Source organism: Bos grunniens, chromosome X (genome assembly GCF_055505025.1).
Source record: "Bos grunniens cultivar Pamir isolate PY7600 chromosome X, Bosgru_T2T1.0, whole genome shotgun sequence".
NCBI classification, from domain to species: domain Eukaryota; kingdom Metazoa; phylum Chordata; class Mammalia; order Artiodactyla; family Bovidae; genus Bos; species Bos grunniens.
In genome coordinates, this window is record NC_141194.1 from 34,983,819 (window position 1) to 35,002,546 (window position 18,728).

An 18,728-nucleotide genomic window follows, 5' to 3' on the forward strand; every position below is an offset into this window, starting at 1 on the left:
CTGGTTTTGATATTTAAAAAAAAGAAAAACTGGAAAATGATACTGTGAAAAGCACCTGCAAAATTTTCTTTGTAATCAGTAATATTATCTTAGCTATCTTTTTATCAAAATTAGTTAATGCAGTATATTATGTAATCTGTGAAATTTATTATTTTTTAAAATTAATTTTAAAACAACTAAATGAAACATTACATTTAGGAAAATTTTTAAATAATAACATGGTTTTCAGTTAAAAATATAAGATGGAAAATTTTATGCATATGTTATAAACTCAATGCTAATAATAATAATGTTGACTATTACTAAAACTAAGCAATATATTAAAAAATTGTATTTTATTTATGCACAATGTATCTAATCCTCATAACAAACCTATTAGATATTATCATCTACGTATTGGAGATGAGAATTGAAATTCCAGGAGCTTCACTAGCTTTCTGGGATTAAATCTAATCCTTTCCATGTTATATGTTCTGGTACTGATTATCAATTTATTATTCCAAACGCACCATGTTTGGAAAATGAATGTGGGCTCTTTAAGTATTTTTCGTTTGCTGATACAGAATCTTTGTCAACAGAGGGCGCTAGAGATACACTGCCGAGGAACGTTTTGCTTCTGGGTTCTAGCGTGCTGAATCCTCTGGCTCCTACAACTGACAAGGTGTTCTCTGTCATCAGGCTCCTATAGCACAAACACTTTCTCCAGCACCCAGCTCTTGCAGTAGGAGGTGAGCAGCAGCAGCAGCCACCAATAACTTCCCCAGCACCCTCCTTCAAGCAGTTTTGTACCAAGTGTTTCTCATGAGACACTTAACTCTGAACTACTTTTCTCCTCAAGAGGGAAGATTTCCAACAAGTTTCTGCTAGTGTCCTACCACAGCAAATTCTCTGCCATTCAGTGACCCATGCCTGCACCCTCTGATTCCCAGCCCTACAAGGAGTGGCAACTTCCTGGTGTGCTGTATCTTAGTCTTAGCATTGTGGCTGTTCCTTGTACATACTATTTCAATATTCTTTAGTTATCTTTCCTTCTTGCCAATGTATCAACATGCCAATCCCACTATAGTAAATGATTCTTTATATTAATCTTTCCCTGTTCAAATTAGTCTCTTGTTTTCTTCTCTGGATTGAATCTAGATTGATACACATTTGGTACTTGGTAGGGTTTCCCTTGTGGCTCAGATGGTAAAGAGTCTGCCTGCAATGTGGGAGACCCAGGTTTGATCCCTGGGTCAGGAAGATCCCTGAAGAAGGAAATGGCAACACAGTCCAGTATTCTTGCCTGAGTGCCAAAGATTTGATGCTTTTCAACTGTGGTGTTGGAGAAGACTCTTGAGGTTCCCTTGCACTGCAAGGAGGTACAACAAGTCCATCCTAAAGGAGATCAGTCCTGAATATTCATCGGAAGGACTGATGCTGAAGCTGAAACTCTGATAGTTTGGCCACCTGATGTGAAGAACTGACTCATTTGAAAAGACCCTGATGCTGGGAAAGATTGAAGATGAGAGAGAAGGGGACGACAGAGGATGAGATGGTTGGATGGCATCACGGAGTAAATGGACATGAGTTTGAGTAAGTTTGAGTAAGCAGGAGTTGGTGATGGACAGGGAAGCCTGGCGTGCTGCAGTCCATGGGGTCCCAAAGAGTCAGACACGACTGAGCGACTGAACTGACTGATTTTTGCCTGTATAATTCCACGCACAGAGGAGCCTGGAGGGCTACAGTCCATAGGGTTACAAAGAGTCGGACACGACTGAGTGACTAACACACAGTGATCCCAGGAGGCAGATCCTCAAAGATAGTTTAGTTTGATCATGTCTTTGGCCTTGGGTACAATGCTGAGCTCCTTGCCAGTGGGAAACAGGATACTAGTAAAACAGCAAGTGTTGACTTCACAGTTTGTCCAGCTTTCATTTGTGTTTGATTGTGATGAAATGCCAAATGAAATTTGTGCTTTCACGGCCCAGGTGGCTGCTGTATTTGATTATAATGGCAGTAATGACAACTGAAGGGGCAATGATATGAGATAGATTCTTTTGAGTTCACTGAGTGCTCACAAAGAGAAAATGATCAGAGTTTCCTTGTTAGTCTTAGAAGAAGCTTTTACTTCTGTGATCACAGGGCTGATACTGCTGAAAATCAAGTGCACAATTTCACTGTGTGGGCTGCTGAATCACACTGACCATTAAAGTCAGAGGCTTACAAAGTTTCTCATGTGAAAGTTTGGGCACTGATTGACAAAAACTGAGATCCTGAAACTTGGAGTGAGAACAATTGGCTGCATCTACTTGAAACTGACCCAGCCTTGGACTTTTTCTAAAGCATTCATCACAAAAACTGGGAAGAAAAGCTATGACCAACCTAGACAGCATATTAAAAAGCAGAGACATTACTTTGCCAACAAAGATCCATCTAGTCAAGGCTATGGTTTTTCCAGTGGTCATGTATGGATGTGAGAGTTGGACTATAAAGAAAGCTGAGCACTGAAGAATTGATGCTTTTGAACTGTGGTGTTGGAGAAGACTCTTGAGAGGTCCTTGGACTGCAAGGAGATCCAACCAGTCCATCCTAAAGGAGATCAGTCCTGAATATTCAGTGGAAGGACTGATGCTGAAGCTCCATTACTTTGGCCACCTGATGCGAAGAATAGACTCATTGGAAAAGACCCTGAAGCTGGGAAAGATTGAAGGCAGGAGGTGAAGGGGACAACAGGATGAGATGGTTGGATGGCATCACCAACTCAATGGACATGAATTTGAACAAGCTCTGGGAGTTGGTTATGGACAGGGAAGCCTGGCATGCTGCAGTCCATGGGGTCACAGAGAGTCAGACATGACTGAGTGACAAACTGAACTGATGGGCAAGAGCCAACAGGCCAGGCTTGGGGGTGTGTATGATAGAAGGGACCACAGGCTACAGACTTTACCTGTAGTGCTCCTGAACATTTTCAGAGATGGAAGGTATCACCTTATAGGATCAATTCCAGGAATTTGTCCCTGGACTGAAAAACTCTGAGAGAGGATCTCTCGTGAAGAGAATAGAGATCTGTCCTCTATAGGACATTTGGAGGAAGAGCCCTGAGGCTAGTAGAGAAATAGAATTAATTAGGAAAAAGGGGTCTTGAGGAAGCCCAGGTAGGAGGGTATTTAAAAATCATAGAAGAGATCAGTGGTATCAAATACCGCAGTATATTCATTAGCAAAGCAGACTGAAAATGATCCCGTGGATTTGCCCTTGATGACTTTTGCAAGAGAGTCTGAGAAGAGTAGAGTAGAGGGTAGAATGAGAGATGAGGAGATAGGGATCCAGACTGTAGTGAATTAACCCGCTGTGAAAATTACTCCCTTTGAGTTTGCCATGTTTCTTAAACTGGCATAATAATTCTGAAACACTATTAAGTATTCCCTTCCAGGAGGGAACAAGGTCAGGATGCCTAACATTAACACAAAAATTTGACATAATTCTAAATATTCTAACCATAAAGAAGAAGAAGGGAAAAAAGAGGAAGAAACAGAAGAGGCAGAATGAGAAGAAGAAACATAAGTTTCCATTATATGAGATCAGCAAACTGTTTACTTAGAAAATCTTGAAGAATAACTGAAAATATGCTAGAACTAATCACTTAAATTCAGTAAGAGAACCAGTTGCAAGATGAAATACAAATAAATCAAGCTGTCTTTGGACTAGGAACAACTAATTAAGAAGAATAATGGAAAAATATTTTCATAACACTTATGGATATAATGTGCATGCTTAATCACTCAGTTGTGTCCAGCTCTTTGTGACCCTTTGGACTGTAGCCTGCCAGTCTCCTCTGTCCATGGGATTTTTCAGGCAAGAATACTGGCGTGGGTTGCCATTTTCTCCTCCACGGGAATCTTTCCAACATAGGAATTGAACCTGTGTCTGCATTGTGGGTGGATTCTTTACCCTCTGAGCCATAAAGATAAATTTAATGGATGAACATGCTTTCTTGAATGGAAAACTCACTATTTTAAATGTATGTTTTCCCAAACTTACACATACATAAGGTTATCCCAATTCAATATCTTAAAGAGCCTTTTTTTTCCTTGAAATAAGAAAAAAAATATTCTATTGTTTATGTTTCATCCAGACAAGTAAATGGGTGAGAAGAGTCAATAAATCTGTATAACGAATGTCTTTGAGGTAAGAATTTTTGTACCAAGGAGCAAAGAAAAGTCTATAATTGCTGTAATTCAAGACAAAAAAAATAAAATGCCAGGATTTAAATGGAATGATAGATCAAAAGCATATAATTCATATTCTATAAATAGATCTAAGTATATAACATAATTTGGTATATCATAAAGGAATCATTTTAAATCACTGTAAATACTGAGTGTCATTTAATAAATGCTGGGATATCAGAAAAAATTTAAGGAACAAATATTACTAGATACCCACCCTCACAGCCTCTGTAAGAATAGATTTCAATACTTTTCACCATTATAAATGTGTATGCATATGGGTTTCCTCTAAGGAATCATAAGAAAAACATATGGATAAGTATGAAAACAAATGTCAATAAAAAGCAATAGATTATAGTAATATTATAACACTAAATAGATGGAAACAGCTTAAATGTCCAAAGAAAGAATTGGTAAAATGTATTAGGGTATATCTATAAAATTGAGTACTATAGAGCCATCAAAGCAATTAGTTAGTTATGTATGTGTAGTCCAACGATAACCACTATATAGGTAAAGAAAAAAAATAAAACAGTATTAGAGTATATACATATTTTTATAAAAATGTATATATTAGTGTATGTTTGGAAAAAATTCAGAATGTTGAGAGTGATTACACTTAGGTATGATATATAGTGCCTGTGATTTTTGTGCGATTTTTCCCTTACATTTTTTGACATAGATTCCCTGGTAGCCCAGAGGGTAAAGCATCTGCCTGCAATGCGGGAGACCCAGGTTCAATCCCTGGATTGGGAAGATCCCCTGGAGAAGGAAATGGCAACCCACTCCAGTACTCTTGCCTAGAAAATTCCATGAATGGAGGATCTTGGTGGGCTACAGTCCATGGGGTCACAAAGAGTCAGACACGGCTGAGCAACTTCACTTGTTCACTTTCACTTATATGAAGTAACAAATTTATTTTATAAATGACAGTAATATTTATATAGAAACCATTTTTATCCATTAACAGAAGCTGCATTTCAGATTATCTGTAATTAAAATGTTTGTATTAGTTAGATACTGCTGCATAAAAAATTATACCAAAACAGACAATTCTATCAATCATAATTACTCTGGATCAGAGATTTGGGAGCAGCCTAGAGCATCACTTATGGGTTTGGGTCCACTGTGTGGTCTCTATCAGGACTCAGATTGCAGAGCTTCAGTCATGTGAAGGCTTGACCTGAACTGAAAGACCAGATTCCAAGGTGATTCATTCACATGGCTGGGAAGAAGGTGCCGGCTCCTGGAAAAAGACTTCAGTTTCTCTCCTCATGGGGTTTTCTACAGGGCTGCCGTGTGTCCTCAGTATATACCTGCCAGCTTTTCCCGCAATGTGTGATCCAAGAGCACAAGGAAGAAGATGCAATGACTATTATGATCTAGCTTGGAAATTACAGCATTGTATCCACAGTATCCCCTAAGTCACAGGTTTGCCCTAGTCAGTATTGGAGGGGATTACATAAAGGTATGAATATTAGGAAATGAGGATCATTGGGGGCCATCTTGGAAGCTAACATAATTATATTAATAAAAATAAAACATATTTCTAAAAATCATGAGATATAGAATATTTATATTTTACTAGCATAGCAAACTGATGGACTTTGTGCATCAACTGAAATATTAAAAGTGATTATAGAGAAAATTTTGAAAAATTAGTATTAGGTAAATAAACATACTTACAAATAAATAAATAGGCTATTAACTACTATTTTGAGTGATCTGTAGACAAAGATTAGGTAATATGAAGAAATTCAAATGATTATAGCAGAGGATAGGATTGTTGTTGTTCAGTCACCCATTTGTGTCCAACTCTTTGCGACCCCATGGACTGCAGCACTCCAGGCCTCTCTGTCCCTCACCATCTCCCGAAGTTTGCCCAAGTTCATGTCCATTGCATCAGTGATGCCATCCAGCCATCTCATCTTCTGATGCCCTCTTCTCCTTCTGCCCTCAATCTTTCCCAGCATCAGGGACTTTTCCATTGAGTTGGTTGTTTGCATTGGGTGACCAAAATACTGGAGCTTCAGCCTCATCATCAGTCCTTCCAATGAGTATTCAGGGTTGATTTCCTTCGAGATTGACTGGTGTGATCTCCTTGCAATCCAAGGGACTCTCAGGAATATTCTCCAGCACCACAGTTCAAAGACATCAAGTTTTTGGTGCTTTGCCTTCTTAATGGTCCAGCTTTCACAACTGTACATGACCACTGGGAAGACCATAGCCTTGACTATACAGAGCTTTGTCGCAAGAGTAATGTCTCTGCTTTTCAACACACTGTCTGGGTTTGTCATAGCTTTCCTACCAAGAAGTAAATGTCTTCTGATTTCATGGCTGCTGTCACCATCCACAGTGATTTTAGAGCCCAAGAAGAGGAACTCTGTCACTACTTCCACCTTTTCCCCTTCTATTTGCCATAAAGTAAAGGGGCCGGATGCCATGATTTTAGTTTTTTTGTTTGTTTGTTTGTTTTTTAATATTTAGTTTTAAGCCAGCTTTTTCACTTTCCTCCTTCACCCTCATCAAGAGGCTCTTTAGTTCCTCTTCACTTTCTGCCATAGGAGTGGTATCATCTGCATATCTGAGGTTGTTGATGTTTCTCCCTCCTATCTTGATTCCAGCTTGTGCTTCCAGCCCAGAATTTCTCACAATGTGCTCAGCATATAAGTTAAATACACAGGGTGACAACAGACAGCCCCATCATATTCCTTTCTCAATCCTGAACCAATCAGTTGTTCCATGCTATGCTATGCTAGGTCATTTCAGTCATGTCCAACTCTGTGTGACCCCATAGACGGCAGCCCACCAGGCTCCCCAGTCCCTGGGATTCTCCAGGCAAGAACACTGGAGTGGGTTGCCATTTCCTTCTCCAATGCATGAAAGTGAAAAGTGAAAGTGAAGTCACTCAGTCGTTTCCGACTCTTAGCGACCCCATGGACTGCAGCCTACCAAGCTCCTCCATCCATGGGATTTTCCAGGCAAGAATACTGGAGTGGGGTGCCATTGCCTTCTCCGAGGGTTCTAATTGTTACTTCTTCTCCCACATACAGCTTTTTCAGGAGAGAGGTAAGATGGTCTGGGATTCCCATCTCTTTAAGAGCTTTCCACATTTTATTATGATCTACACAGTCAAAGGCTTTAGCAGTCATATAATTTTTTGGAAATAGTTTGTTCTCCTAACAGCTATAGAAACAAAATATCAGAACACTTATTAGTAGTTACACAGCTCTTAAAATATGACTGTTGCAATGGAGGAACTACATTTTTATTTCACTCAGTTGTAATTAATTTAAGTGTTCATTTAAATCATCACATATGACTGGTGGCTACCATATAAGGAAACATAACTCTATACACTGGCCCAGAAGACATGTGAGTGGCCCACAAGGAAAGGAGGGGCTTGAGTGACTTAAACAAGCCAGTCCAGGCAAGATACCAAATACAACTGCAGTTGTCCACTGCTCGTTTTGATTGTACCCAAACCTGATGCAGCATAGGAAAGAAAAGGTTACAACAAGAAATAAATCAAGTCCTTTATTGCTGATTTCACATTTTTCTGCTATTCAGGTCAATGGAGAGAGCACCTACTGGCTATTTACATTTCCACAAGAAAACAACAGACAACTTACAGCTATCTATAAATATAGTGAAGGACATCTGAAATGACTAGAAACCAGGTAATCAATCTGCCTCACTGGCACAAATTTAGTGACCAAATTCTCACAGGGTGTGCTGTCTCTGCAGGATTTTATATGTTCTTCTCACTGTCTGGCTGAATTACACTCCTATACAAGAAGTAAATCTGCCTTTAAATGCACAACAAAAATCAAATGATTTAGAATTTTGAGTAAAAGTGTGACACTTGCCATACAAAGTATTGTGAACAAACACATTGAGTTTATTTTGTTTTTAGATTTCATATATACTATATCCAGATAGCCCAATGGTAACATTTTGATGTGGGTTAGGGAATTCCATAAAACTTACTTATTTGCATTTATTTAAAATTGTTTTATTTAAATTTTCTTTAAAATTTAAATTTTAGATTAAGATAATTGTAGAGTCACATGCAATTGTGAGAAATAATACAGAGGTGTCTCCTGTAATATTGTCCTAGTTTTCATCAGTGGTAACATTTTGCAAAACTATAACCAGGATTTTGACATTGATATAATGCATTGATATTATTCAGATTGCCAGTTTTATCCATATTCGTGTGTGTGTGTATTCAGTTCTATATAATTCTATTACCTGTTTAGGTTCACATACTACCACTACAGTCAAGATATTGAACCATTCCAACATCACAAGGATCCCTCCTCTTGCTTTTTTAGAACCACCTTCAGCTCTCTTCTGCTTTGCCTCATGTCTAACCATTAATATGCCCTCCATTTCTAAAATGTTATCACTTTGTTGGTGTTCAGTCGCTAAGTCATGTCCACCTCTTTGTGACCCCATGGACACAGGTACCCCAAGCACACCAGGCTTCCCTGTCCGTCACCAACTCCTGGAGCTTACTCAAACTCATGTCCATCGAGTCAGTTATGCTATCCAACCATCTCATCCTCTGTCTCCCTCTTCTCCTTTTGTCTTCAATCTTTCCCAGCATTAGGGTCTTTTCCAGTGAGTTGGCTCTTTGTATCAGGTGGCCAAAGTATTGTAGCTTCAGCTTCAGCATCAGTCCTTCCAATGAGTATTCAGAGTTGATCTACTTTAGGATTAACTGGTTTGATCTTGCTGTTCAAGGGACTCTCAAGACTCCTCCAGCAACACGATTCGAAAGCATCAATTCTTTGGCACTCAGACTTCCTTATGGCCCAGCTCTCACATCCACTACTAGAAAGACCATGGTTTGGCCTATATGTACCTTTGTCAGCAAAGTGATGTCTTTGCTTTTTAGTATGCTGTCTAGATTTGTCATAGCTTTCCTTCCAAGAAACAATCGTCTTCTAATTTCATGGCTGCAGTCACCATCTGCGGTGATTTTGGAGCCCAAGAAGAGAAAATCTGTCACTGCTTCCTCTTTTTCCCCTTCTATTTGCCATGAAGTGATGGGACTGGATGCCATGATCTTAGGTTTTTGAATGTTGAGTTTCGAGCCATCTTTTTCACTCTCCTCTTTCACCCTTATCAAGAGGTTCTTTAGTTCCTCTTTGCTTCCTGCCATTAGAGTAGTATCATCTGTGTATCTGAGGTTGTTGATATTTCTCCTGGCAATCTTGATTCCTGCTTGTAAAACATCACTTTAAAACATATTATAAAAAGGAATCACATACTATGTAACCTTTTGGGATGGACTTATTTCACTCACCGCAGCCTTCTGAAGATTTTTCCCAAGTTTGTTGTGTATATCAATAGTTTCCCCCCCCCCTCCACTGCTGAGTAGCATCCCACTATAAGGATATATCAGAGTTTATTTGCCTGTTGAAGGCATATAGACTGGTTTTAGTTTTTAATTATTATGAATAATGCTAGTATGAGTACTCAGTTATTGTGTGAGCATAGTTTGCATTTCTCTAGAATGAATGCCTATGAGTACAATTGGTTGGTCATATTCAGACACGACTGAAGTGACTTAGCATGCATGCATGCATGGTAGTCACATGTTGAGTTAGTAAGAAAATGCCAAACTGCTCTCCAGAGTAGCTGTACTACTTTGCATTCCCAGCAGAAATCTATCATGCAGATGATTCATTTGAATGATTCATTTGATTCAAATGACGCAATGATTCATTGCTCTACATTTTCACCAGCATTTTTGTGTTGCCGTTATTTTTATTTTAGAAGGTAATCTCTTATCAACCAGCCCACCAGCATATACACATACCATCTTCCTGATACAGTTATATTATAATTTTATTTGGATCAGTATTCTGCTTTTATTATTATTATATCTCAATAAATAACAATCACACTTAAGCCAAGTAACATTTTGATTTTCATGCAAAGCTTTACATTTTTACAAGTAATTGAACTTTTAATGTTTTTATTTTGCTTCTGTTTGTTCTTCACTAATAATGTATCCCCCCTCACCTACTTCAGTTGTTTAAATAATTTCTCAACACATTCAAATTCATCAAACACTCCATTTATTCAGTCTTCTTAGAAACATCTGTTGCCTTCTGGCCTTCAATCTTCATTGGTTGCTTACTAGGCCTGTTGCATAGCTATCTTCTCCCTGAGGTGTTCCATCACCACTCTCTTAAGTTGGATGCTCTGTTTCCTGAACACTGTTTTTTTTTTTTTTTTCCCCCTTAGCCTCATTTGAATACAACATGATTTCTTAGTTTCCTGGGAAAATGGCCTGTGAGATAAAGTTTTAAGGCCTCAATTGTCAGAAAATACTATCAATTTACCCATGCATTCAATTAGTAGTTTAATTTCAGATATAATATCCCTTATATCTTGAAGCTATTGCTGCAGCATTTTCTAGTAGCCAGTATTCTGCTGAAGAAGACCAAAGCCATTTTGATTTCTTGTTCTTTGCAAGTGTACCTCCCCTTCCTCCACACCTTTGGAAACTCTTGGAATGTTCTCCTTACTCCTTTTCTTTGAAAATTCCACAATTTTACCTTGTCATAGATGTGTTTGGATCCATAGTAGTGAGAAATAATAAGACCTTTCAATCAGGAAAATCATATCCTTAAATTCCAGAAAACTGTGTTGAATATGCTTTTGATTATGGACTTTTTTTTTTTATTTTGCTTTTCCTTTTTTTGGAATACCTATTATGTGGCTATTGGACATATTAAAAGTGAAAGTGAAAGTCACTCAGTCGTGTCTGACTCTGTGACCCGATGACCTATACAGTCCATGGAATTCACCAGGCCAGAATTCTGGAGTGGGTAGCCTATCCCTTCTCCTGGGGATATTCCTGACTCAGGAATCAAACCAGGATCTCCTGCATTGCAGGTGGCTTCTTTACCAACTGAGCTATAGGGATGTCTTCTAATCTTTTTTCTGTGTTTTTTTTTTCTTCCTTTTTTTCCATCCCTTAGGCTTCTAAAAGTATGTTCTAGATTAAGACTAATTAATTAAAGATTAGCAAACTGTGACCCATAATATAGCTTCCCATTTTTCTACATAAAGTTTTACGGGAACCCAACCACATCCATGGGATTCCCTCGCAGCTCAGTCAGTAAAGAATTTGCCTGCAATATAGGTAGACCTGGGTTCAGTTCCTGGGTCGGGAAGATCCCCTGAAGAAGGAAATAGCAACCCACTCCAGTATTCTTGCCTGGGAAATCCTATGGACCGAGGAGCCTGGTGGGCTACAGTCCATAGGTTCGCAAAGAGTTGGACACAACTTGGCGACTAAACCACCAGCCACATCCATTCTGTTATAACTGCATAGTTGAGTTGCAACAGAGACAATATACCTCACAGGCCTAAAATATGTAATATGTGATCATTTAATGCAAAGTTTATTGACATCTTTTATAAAAGATTAATTTTTTCAATTTTGTCTTCCAGATTTTCTATTGAATTTCTCATATATATGTTCATATTTTCAACTTCCATTAATTCTATTTATAACATCCTGTTCTTAATTCATGGCTATAATATTTTCTGTTATCTTTCTAAAGATATTAACATTCTTTTCTCTGTTCTTAAGATTTTATCATCCAGTATGGCCTCTCTGGGAGAAGGCAATGGCACCCCACTCCAGTACTCTTGCCTGGAAAATCCCATGGATGGAGCCTGGTGGGCTGCAGTCCATGGGGTCACTAAGAGTCAGACACGACTGAGCGACTTTACTTTCACTTTTCACTTTCATGCACTGGAGAAGGAAATGGCAACCCACTCCAGTGTTCTTGCCTGGAGAATCCCAGGGATGGGGGAGCCTGGTGGGCTGCCGTCTATGGGGTCGCACAGAGTCAGACACGACTGAAGCTACTTAGCAGCAGCAGCATGGCCTCTCTTTCCTTTAAGTTGTTTATGCCTTATGTCTTTGGTGTTTGTAATGTCAGCATTTTTAAAATTATGATAGGAGAGTCTTAACCACTTGCTCATATTTAAGAGTGAGACATTAAAATGCAATTTCTGTACACATAGATGAATTTTGTAAATTGTGGGCTTTCCAGAACCACAAGCTAGTAAGATTATTTTCTTAGGGATATGCTGTATGGAAAGGTAATGCACAATGGCAGTATTTTCCTTTGGAGTAGTCAGATTCGTTCCACCTTTTATAAACTTGCTGATACTATATCCAAATGAAGTAAGAGGGCTGAGAGATTATAACAGTCTTTAGTACAGTACTTTGCCCTCAACAGTGTCTGGTATCTCTCAATTGAAAAGTCTCTATTTTATACTCCCCTGGAAATAAATATGCAATCTTATGCCTGAATAGGGGTCAGGGTCAATAGATCTAAGTCTTGTAAATCCCTAGGTTTAGACAAGTTCATAGATAATATTTTGTTGGCCTGCTTTATTTTACCAAAATTTTTGTTAAATAATTTTTCTACAATGTTAACATTTTTCAAAGTATGTTATCCAGGTTTTAAAATTATAGTTTGTTAAATCTGAGTGATGCTACCATTACCCTTTTAAACCAGAACACATTCAATTCTAAGTATCAGAAAATTCAATGCAAGCAAAATTAAACAAATGACATTATTGACTAAAGTAACTAAAAGTTGAGCTATAACATAGACCTAATTTTTATTTGATTCAGTAGATCATAGATTACAATAAATATATGTAACTTATTTCAGTCCCAGCTTCATGACGCCAAATGCATTTTTAGAATGCCTTTCTTCTTGGTGGCAAAATAGCTAGAGCAGTCATCACATCCACCCACCACACCATCCAAAAGGGAAGAGCAGTGACCCCTTCCAGTAATCCTTTCAAAAATAGCATAGACATTTTACTTTAAGAGGCCTTCAGCAAACCACTGATTGAAACATAATGAATCAAATAGAGTGCTGAACCAATCTTGTCAACTAGGAGAATATCACAGATAATTGACTTTCCTTGGGATACCTGAATCAGTTGCTTTGGCAAGAAAGTGGGATAATCCTGACAGACTTTCACTCATCACTGCTTGCTCCTAGAGCTTTGGATATGTTCAATCCCTTCCAAACTATGTGATTTTTACACCATGGCACAGTGGGGTAGAAGGAAATGTGGATTTGGGAGAAATGACAGTATTCACTTCCCTCCCCATCTTTCTCCAAATCAACAATTATAGATGAACATTTTAATACCTCTTAGTCAATAATTGATTGGCTAAGTAGTTAGAAAGTTGGTAGGAATAAAGAAGCCCTGAGGAATGCTATCAGCCAATCTGTACTAATTGACATTTATAGAACTCTCTACCCAACAACAGCAAACTGCTCATTTTTTTTCATGTGCACATGATATGTTTACCAAAATGAGTCATAGCATGGATCATAAAAGAAGTTTTATTCAATTTAAAGAATTCTGTTCATACAAAGTATGTTCTCTGATCACAATTAAATTAAATTAGAAATAAAAAACAAAAGTATGAAAAATCTCAAAATATTTGAAAACTAATATACATAATCCATGTATCAAAAGAGAAATTAGAAAGTATTTTGACCTTTATGGAAATTAAAAAAGAAGAATGTATTATACTTGTGTGATGCGGTTAAAGCCATGTTTAGTGAGAAAATTATATAAAATATTAAATTCCTATATTAGAAAATGTCTCAAAGCAATGTCTTCAGTTTCCTTTTTAAGAAACTAGATAAAGAAAGGCTAATTATCATAAAATAAGCAGAAGAAAGGAAATAATGTCATAACAGAAATCAATGATGTTTAAAACAAAACAAAGAAAATCAGTGAAACTAAAAGCTGGTTATTTAAGATGCTCAATAAAAATAATAAATTTGTATTCAGACTGAACACAAAAATAGAAAAGACACAAATTTACAATGTCAAGAATGAGAGAGGTGGCACCACTACAATCTTTTCGGATATTAAATTGATAAGGAGTTATGATAAATAACTTTATGTTAATAAACTCAATAGCTTATATGAGTATGTATGTTGCTGAAAGAAAGAAACTACCAAAAGTTCACATAAGAAAAACATTGCCTGAATAACCCTATATCTAGTAAATTAATGGAATTTGTAAAGTTTTCTACAGTGAAAACTGCAGGCTAACTTTACTTTCCTGGTGAATTCTCAAACATTTAAAGAAGAAATAAAATCAATATCAATAATACCAATTACGTAAAATCTCTTTCTACAAATTAAAGAGGAGGGAATACTTCTCAATTCATTGTACATGGTCAGCATTAATCTGATACCAAAAATTAGAGAAAGGTACCGTAATAAAGAAATTTATAGGCCAGTATCTCTTATGAATTTACTTATTCATTCTTTAGCTTTCAGGAAAACATTAATTATCTCTTCAGGGCAGCCTTTGTGATTTCTTTGACTAGTTAAATCTCAATTTATAGTCTTGTAGCAACATATATCTCTTCTTCATTAGACTTATATCAAATATATTTATTTTATGATAACATGTAATTAGAATCTTTCTCCCACACTAGACTATAAAATTTTGTTAGGATGAGAATGTTCCTAGCCTGCTTTTGAACATTTTTTTTTTCACAATTGTTGAGCAGAATATCAAGCACATAGAAAGTGTTCAATAACATTAAATATATATATGTTTTAATTAATGAATGACACATTGTTAATGAGATACTGTCACACTCTATTATGCATAGTGGTGATCTTGGGATGTGTGTAGAATGGGATGAAGTTAGTGAATAAACTAGGGACATAGCTGGTTGGTTACCATTTTATTAGTTGGGTAATTAAATTCAGTATATTAAGGGCCTGGGATCTCCTTGGTAATATTGATTGGATATGTTTTCTGATACAAGTAACAGAAATCCCTACCAACAGGGACTTAAACAAGTGTGAGTTTTCTCACAAAGCATGAACTTTGGAGGTAGTTCATCTGCTATTTCTATTCATGCAATTTCTTCCTGTTCTACATACTTAGTGTATTCATCTTTTTTTCTTTATACTTGTTGATTCATGGCTGAAAGATGACTATTCCATCTTCAATCACTGTACCTCATCTTAAGGCAGGAAGGATGAGGAAGGGTGGCACCACTCAAATTTGGCCCTATCATAAGCAAAACTTTCTCAGAGGCCTCTATTCTTCTTCCAGACTTTTTCTTAAATGGTATTAACACAAAGTGGTCTCATTAATGAAGCCTAGATACAAGGTAGACTGGAAAATTGATGATCTAAAGAATATGTTTGTCATAGTTGCATAGTCTATGACCAATCACCATTTATTTACTAGGGAACTTTATCCAAGCACTGCTTCATCTAATTTTTTTTTTTTTTTTACTTTCTTTCAGCAAAAATTTAGCAATGAAGAAGTTTGTTATCAATTAATAACTATCGGGTAAGCAAATAACAATATTGGCTACTTTTGCTCAGGTACTGAGTGGGGTTAAATTCCAAAAGGTTTCATGCCTTTCACGTGGTTGGGTCATGGTAAGGGCAGACAAATATTTTATTCAAAAGTGGTGAGAAAAGGGAAGATGAATTCTTAACCGGATTTGGGTATATAAAATAAATGGCTTAGGTTACTCATGTTAAAAAATCATTTAGTAAGTATATGGTATATGCATACCTTTATTACAATATATTGTCTTAGCCAGCATCAAATAAGCCTATTGTACATCATAAACACTGGTCAAAAATTGCTTGTATTACATTTTATGACCTCTAGCTGACACAATAAGACATGACATATGTAACAGGTAATTCAAGACAGGAAAATGTAGAAAAAGGTCAATGAGATTTGAGCACTATTTCTGACCATAGTTTGGTGGGCCTGAGCTATAATATATTAAGACCTTAAAATATCTAAGTAGGAACAAAGGCTATTACAATCATATTGTGTGTGAGTGCACTCAGTCATGTCCAACTCTTTGTGACCTCATGGACCCTAGCCCACCAGGCTCCTCTGTCCATGGGATTCTCCAGGCAAGAATACTGGAATGGGTTGCCATTCCCTACTCTAGGGAATCTTCCCAACCCAGGGATCGAACCCACATTTCCTATATCTCCTGCACTGCAGGCAGATTCTTCACCTGCTGAGCCATTGTGTTAAATGATTGAATAGTATAATATGTATTTTAATGCATAAGAGTATGTATTAAGACCATATGTTGACATATGTATTAATAATATACTTTCCTGGTGGCTCAGCTGGTAAAGAATCCACCTGCAATGTGGGAGACCTGGGTTTGATCCCTGGGTTGGGAAGGTCCCCTAGAGAAGGGAAGGGCTACCCACTCCAGTATTCTGGCCTTGAGAATTCCATGGACTGTATAGTCCATGGGGTCAAAGAGTTGGACACGACTGAGTAACTTACACTTCACTTCACTTAAACATATAATACATGCATATTGTAGTGTATCTCTTTATAATGTATAAGAATATATTGATCTCTCCAACTGGTTTTATTCATAGGCTAAGTGGCTAGCTTAGCATGATTTATGAGATTTTAATAGAATGCTCCTTTTCTACTCCGGCATAGTGGTTACCCTATAGCAAGCAGCATAATGTAATGATTATGGAGAACAAACTCTAGAGCCATACTATCCAGCTACAAATCCTGGCTTTGCTACTTACTAGCATTGTGACCTGGAGCAATGTGTTTAACCATTTTGTGCCTCAGTTTCTTCTACTGTGATGTAGGGAAAATAACAGTACTTCCATGGGGTTTTATGGGAGAATAAAATAATTATTTTTCCTAAAGCCTTTAAATAAATGTCTGATACCCAGTACCATATAAGTATTTCTTGAATAAAATTTAAAATATCATTAAATAAATGATAGCAATTATTAAGGTATACAGTCAGTTATTTGAACCTCCTGGTTGAGGTCCATTCCATTACCTACAAATTGGGGTCAAATTCCAATTGAAAGAGCTGGCTTTCATAGGGTGCTAGCTTTAGAAAGAGATATTATTTCTTTCCCATTTATGTAGATTGCATCTGGAATATATTTATAAGTGACTTCTCAAGAACACTAATTTCCTGAACTGATTGCATCCATCTGCATCATCTCATTAAATAAGAATTAAAAGAATGTAGTGAACTCTTGTCTATTCCCTCCCAGTACAATGGACATTTAAGTGGAATAACTCTTTCAGTCCACTGAAATCAAACTTACTAAGTAGGATGATTGTGTATAATCATCCTACTTATTCCCTAGATGTGAATTTACGGTCTGAGAAGATCCCACTTCTGTAGACCTTTAAGTTTATGTCTATGGCTGAAAAATTCCATAATGGGACAGAGGAGGTGAAGGGAGGGAGATCTGGGAATCTCAAGAGAATCATAAGCCAAAGACATATGACATGACATACATACTGTTTTTAAAGAATAATGGAACCAATGAAATCAATGAAAATTTATACCTAAGTTATTTTAGTGCATGTACATGCATACAGACACACACACACACACACACACACACACACACACGAACCCAATTCCCAGAACACAACTATTTGTTGCATGTGGAGTGAAAACTTAAGCTAAGACAATTTCCCATAAAAATATCTGGTCCAGCTATTTTTCAGAATTGACAAGTATACTGCCTCCTGTACTCCCAGACAATATCTTAAGTTTCTTTTTCTAAGGTCTTGCTTCCATTCTTTTTGTCATGCTTGAGGATACTCTTCAAGACAGAAGAGCTGCTGTGTCCTGTACCTACTCTGAAGACCTTAAGGAGGAACACTGCCATAGGTGATATTTAAAATATTAACTTCTGGTACAGAAAGGTTACCAATCAATCAGAATGGATACAAGTTAAAATGAACCCCTTATGGGTCTGTGAAAACTGAAATTTAGTTCCAAATAAATGAATTCCTAACAGCACAAAGGGGATCCAGGCTGTGTTTTTAAACTAGACTTATAATAACTAGGCTTATTATTAGAGAAGATTGCTTTCCTATTTTCTTCCTATAAGAAGCCACTTTTAGGGCCCCAGGAATCTGACCTGTTCTTTTTTTTTCCCCCTACATGTTGTTCTTGCACTTTATTAATTTTATTCCCAAGGAATTCTGAGCATAAAAATGGAGCCACTTTTTATGAAAAAACAATATTTGTGTATAGTGATTCCATCAGGCTTTCACATAGGGTGCTAGCTCAGTTTTCACACATGGCATTCTCTAGTCAGCCTTACCCATATGGGAGTCGAGGTCTATCTGTTCTTTGAACAGAAAGGTGTAAACTTTCCTCTTTGCTGTCAGAACTTACCTCTTCCTCTGTATTATGATTATAAATGTTTAAGGACATCACACTCTTCCACGGGATATGGCTTGGCCCATTAATGAGTTGACCAGTTAAGTCACACCGATCAAAAACTCATTTCAAAAAATCTGGCTTATTCAGTTTTAAATGAAACCATGTGTGGAATATCAGCAGTTCAGAACATAATGTCCTATGGCAAATGCAGTGAAATAACTGTCAGAAGATTTCCTTCATCATAAAAGAGAGAACATAAGGT

At 37.2% G+C, this 18,728-nt stretch overlaps 1 long non-coding RNA gene across 1 annotated transcript; it reads left to right on the plus strand.

Annotated features, from left to right (window-relative positions):
• The first annotated feature begins 7,776 nt into the window (after window positions 1-7,776).
• Window positions 7,777-18,101, plus strand: LOC147340115 (uncharacterized). The gene is made up of 3 exons (XR_015158918.1): window positions 7,777-7,888; window positions 15,560-15,606; window positions 17,860-18,101. It is a non-coding gene; the product is annotated as an uncharacterized LOC147340115 (long non-coding RNA).
• Window positions 18,102-18,728: the final 627 nt, after the last annotated feature.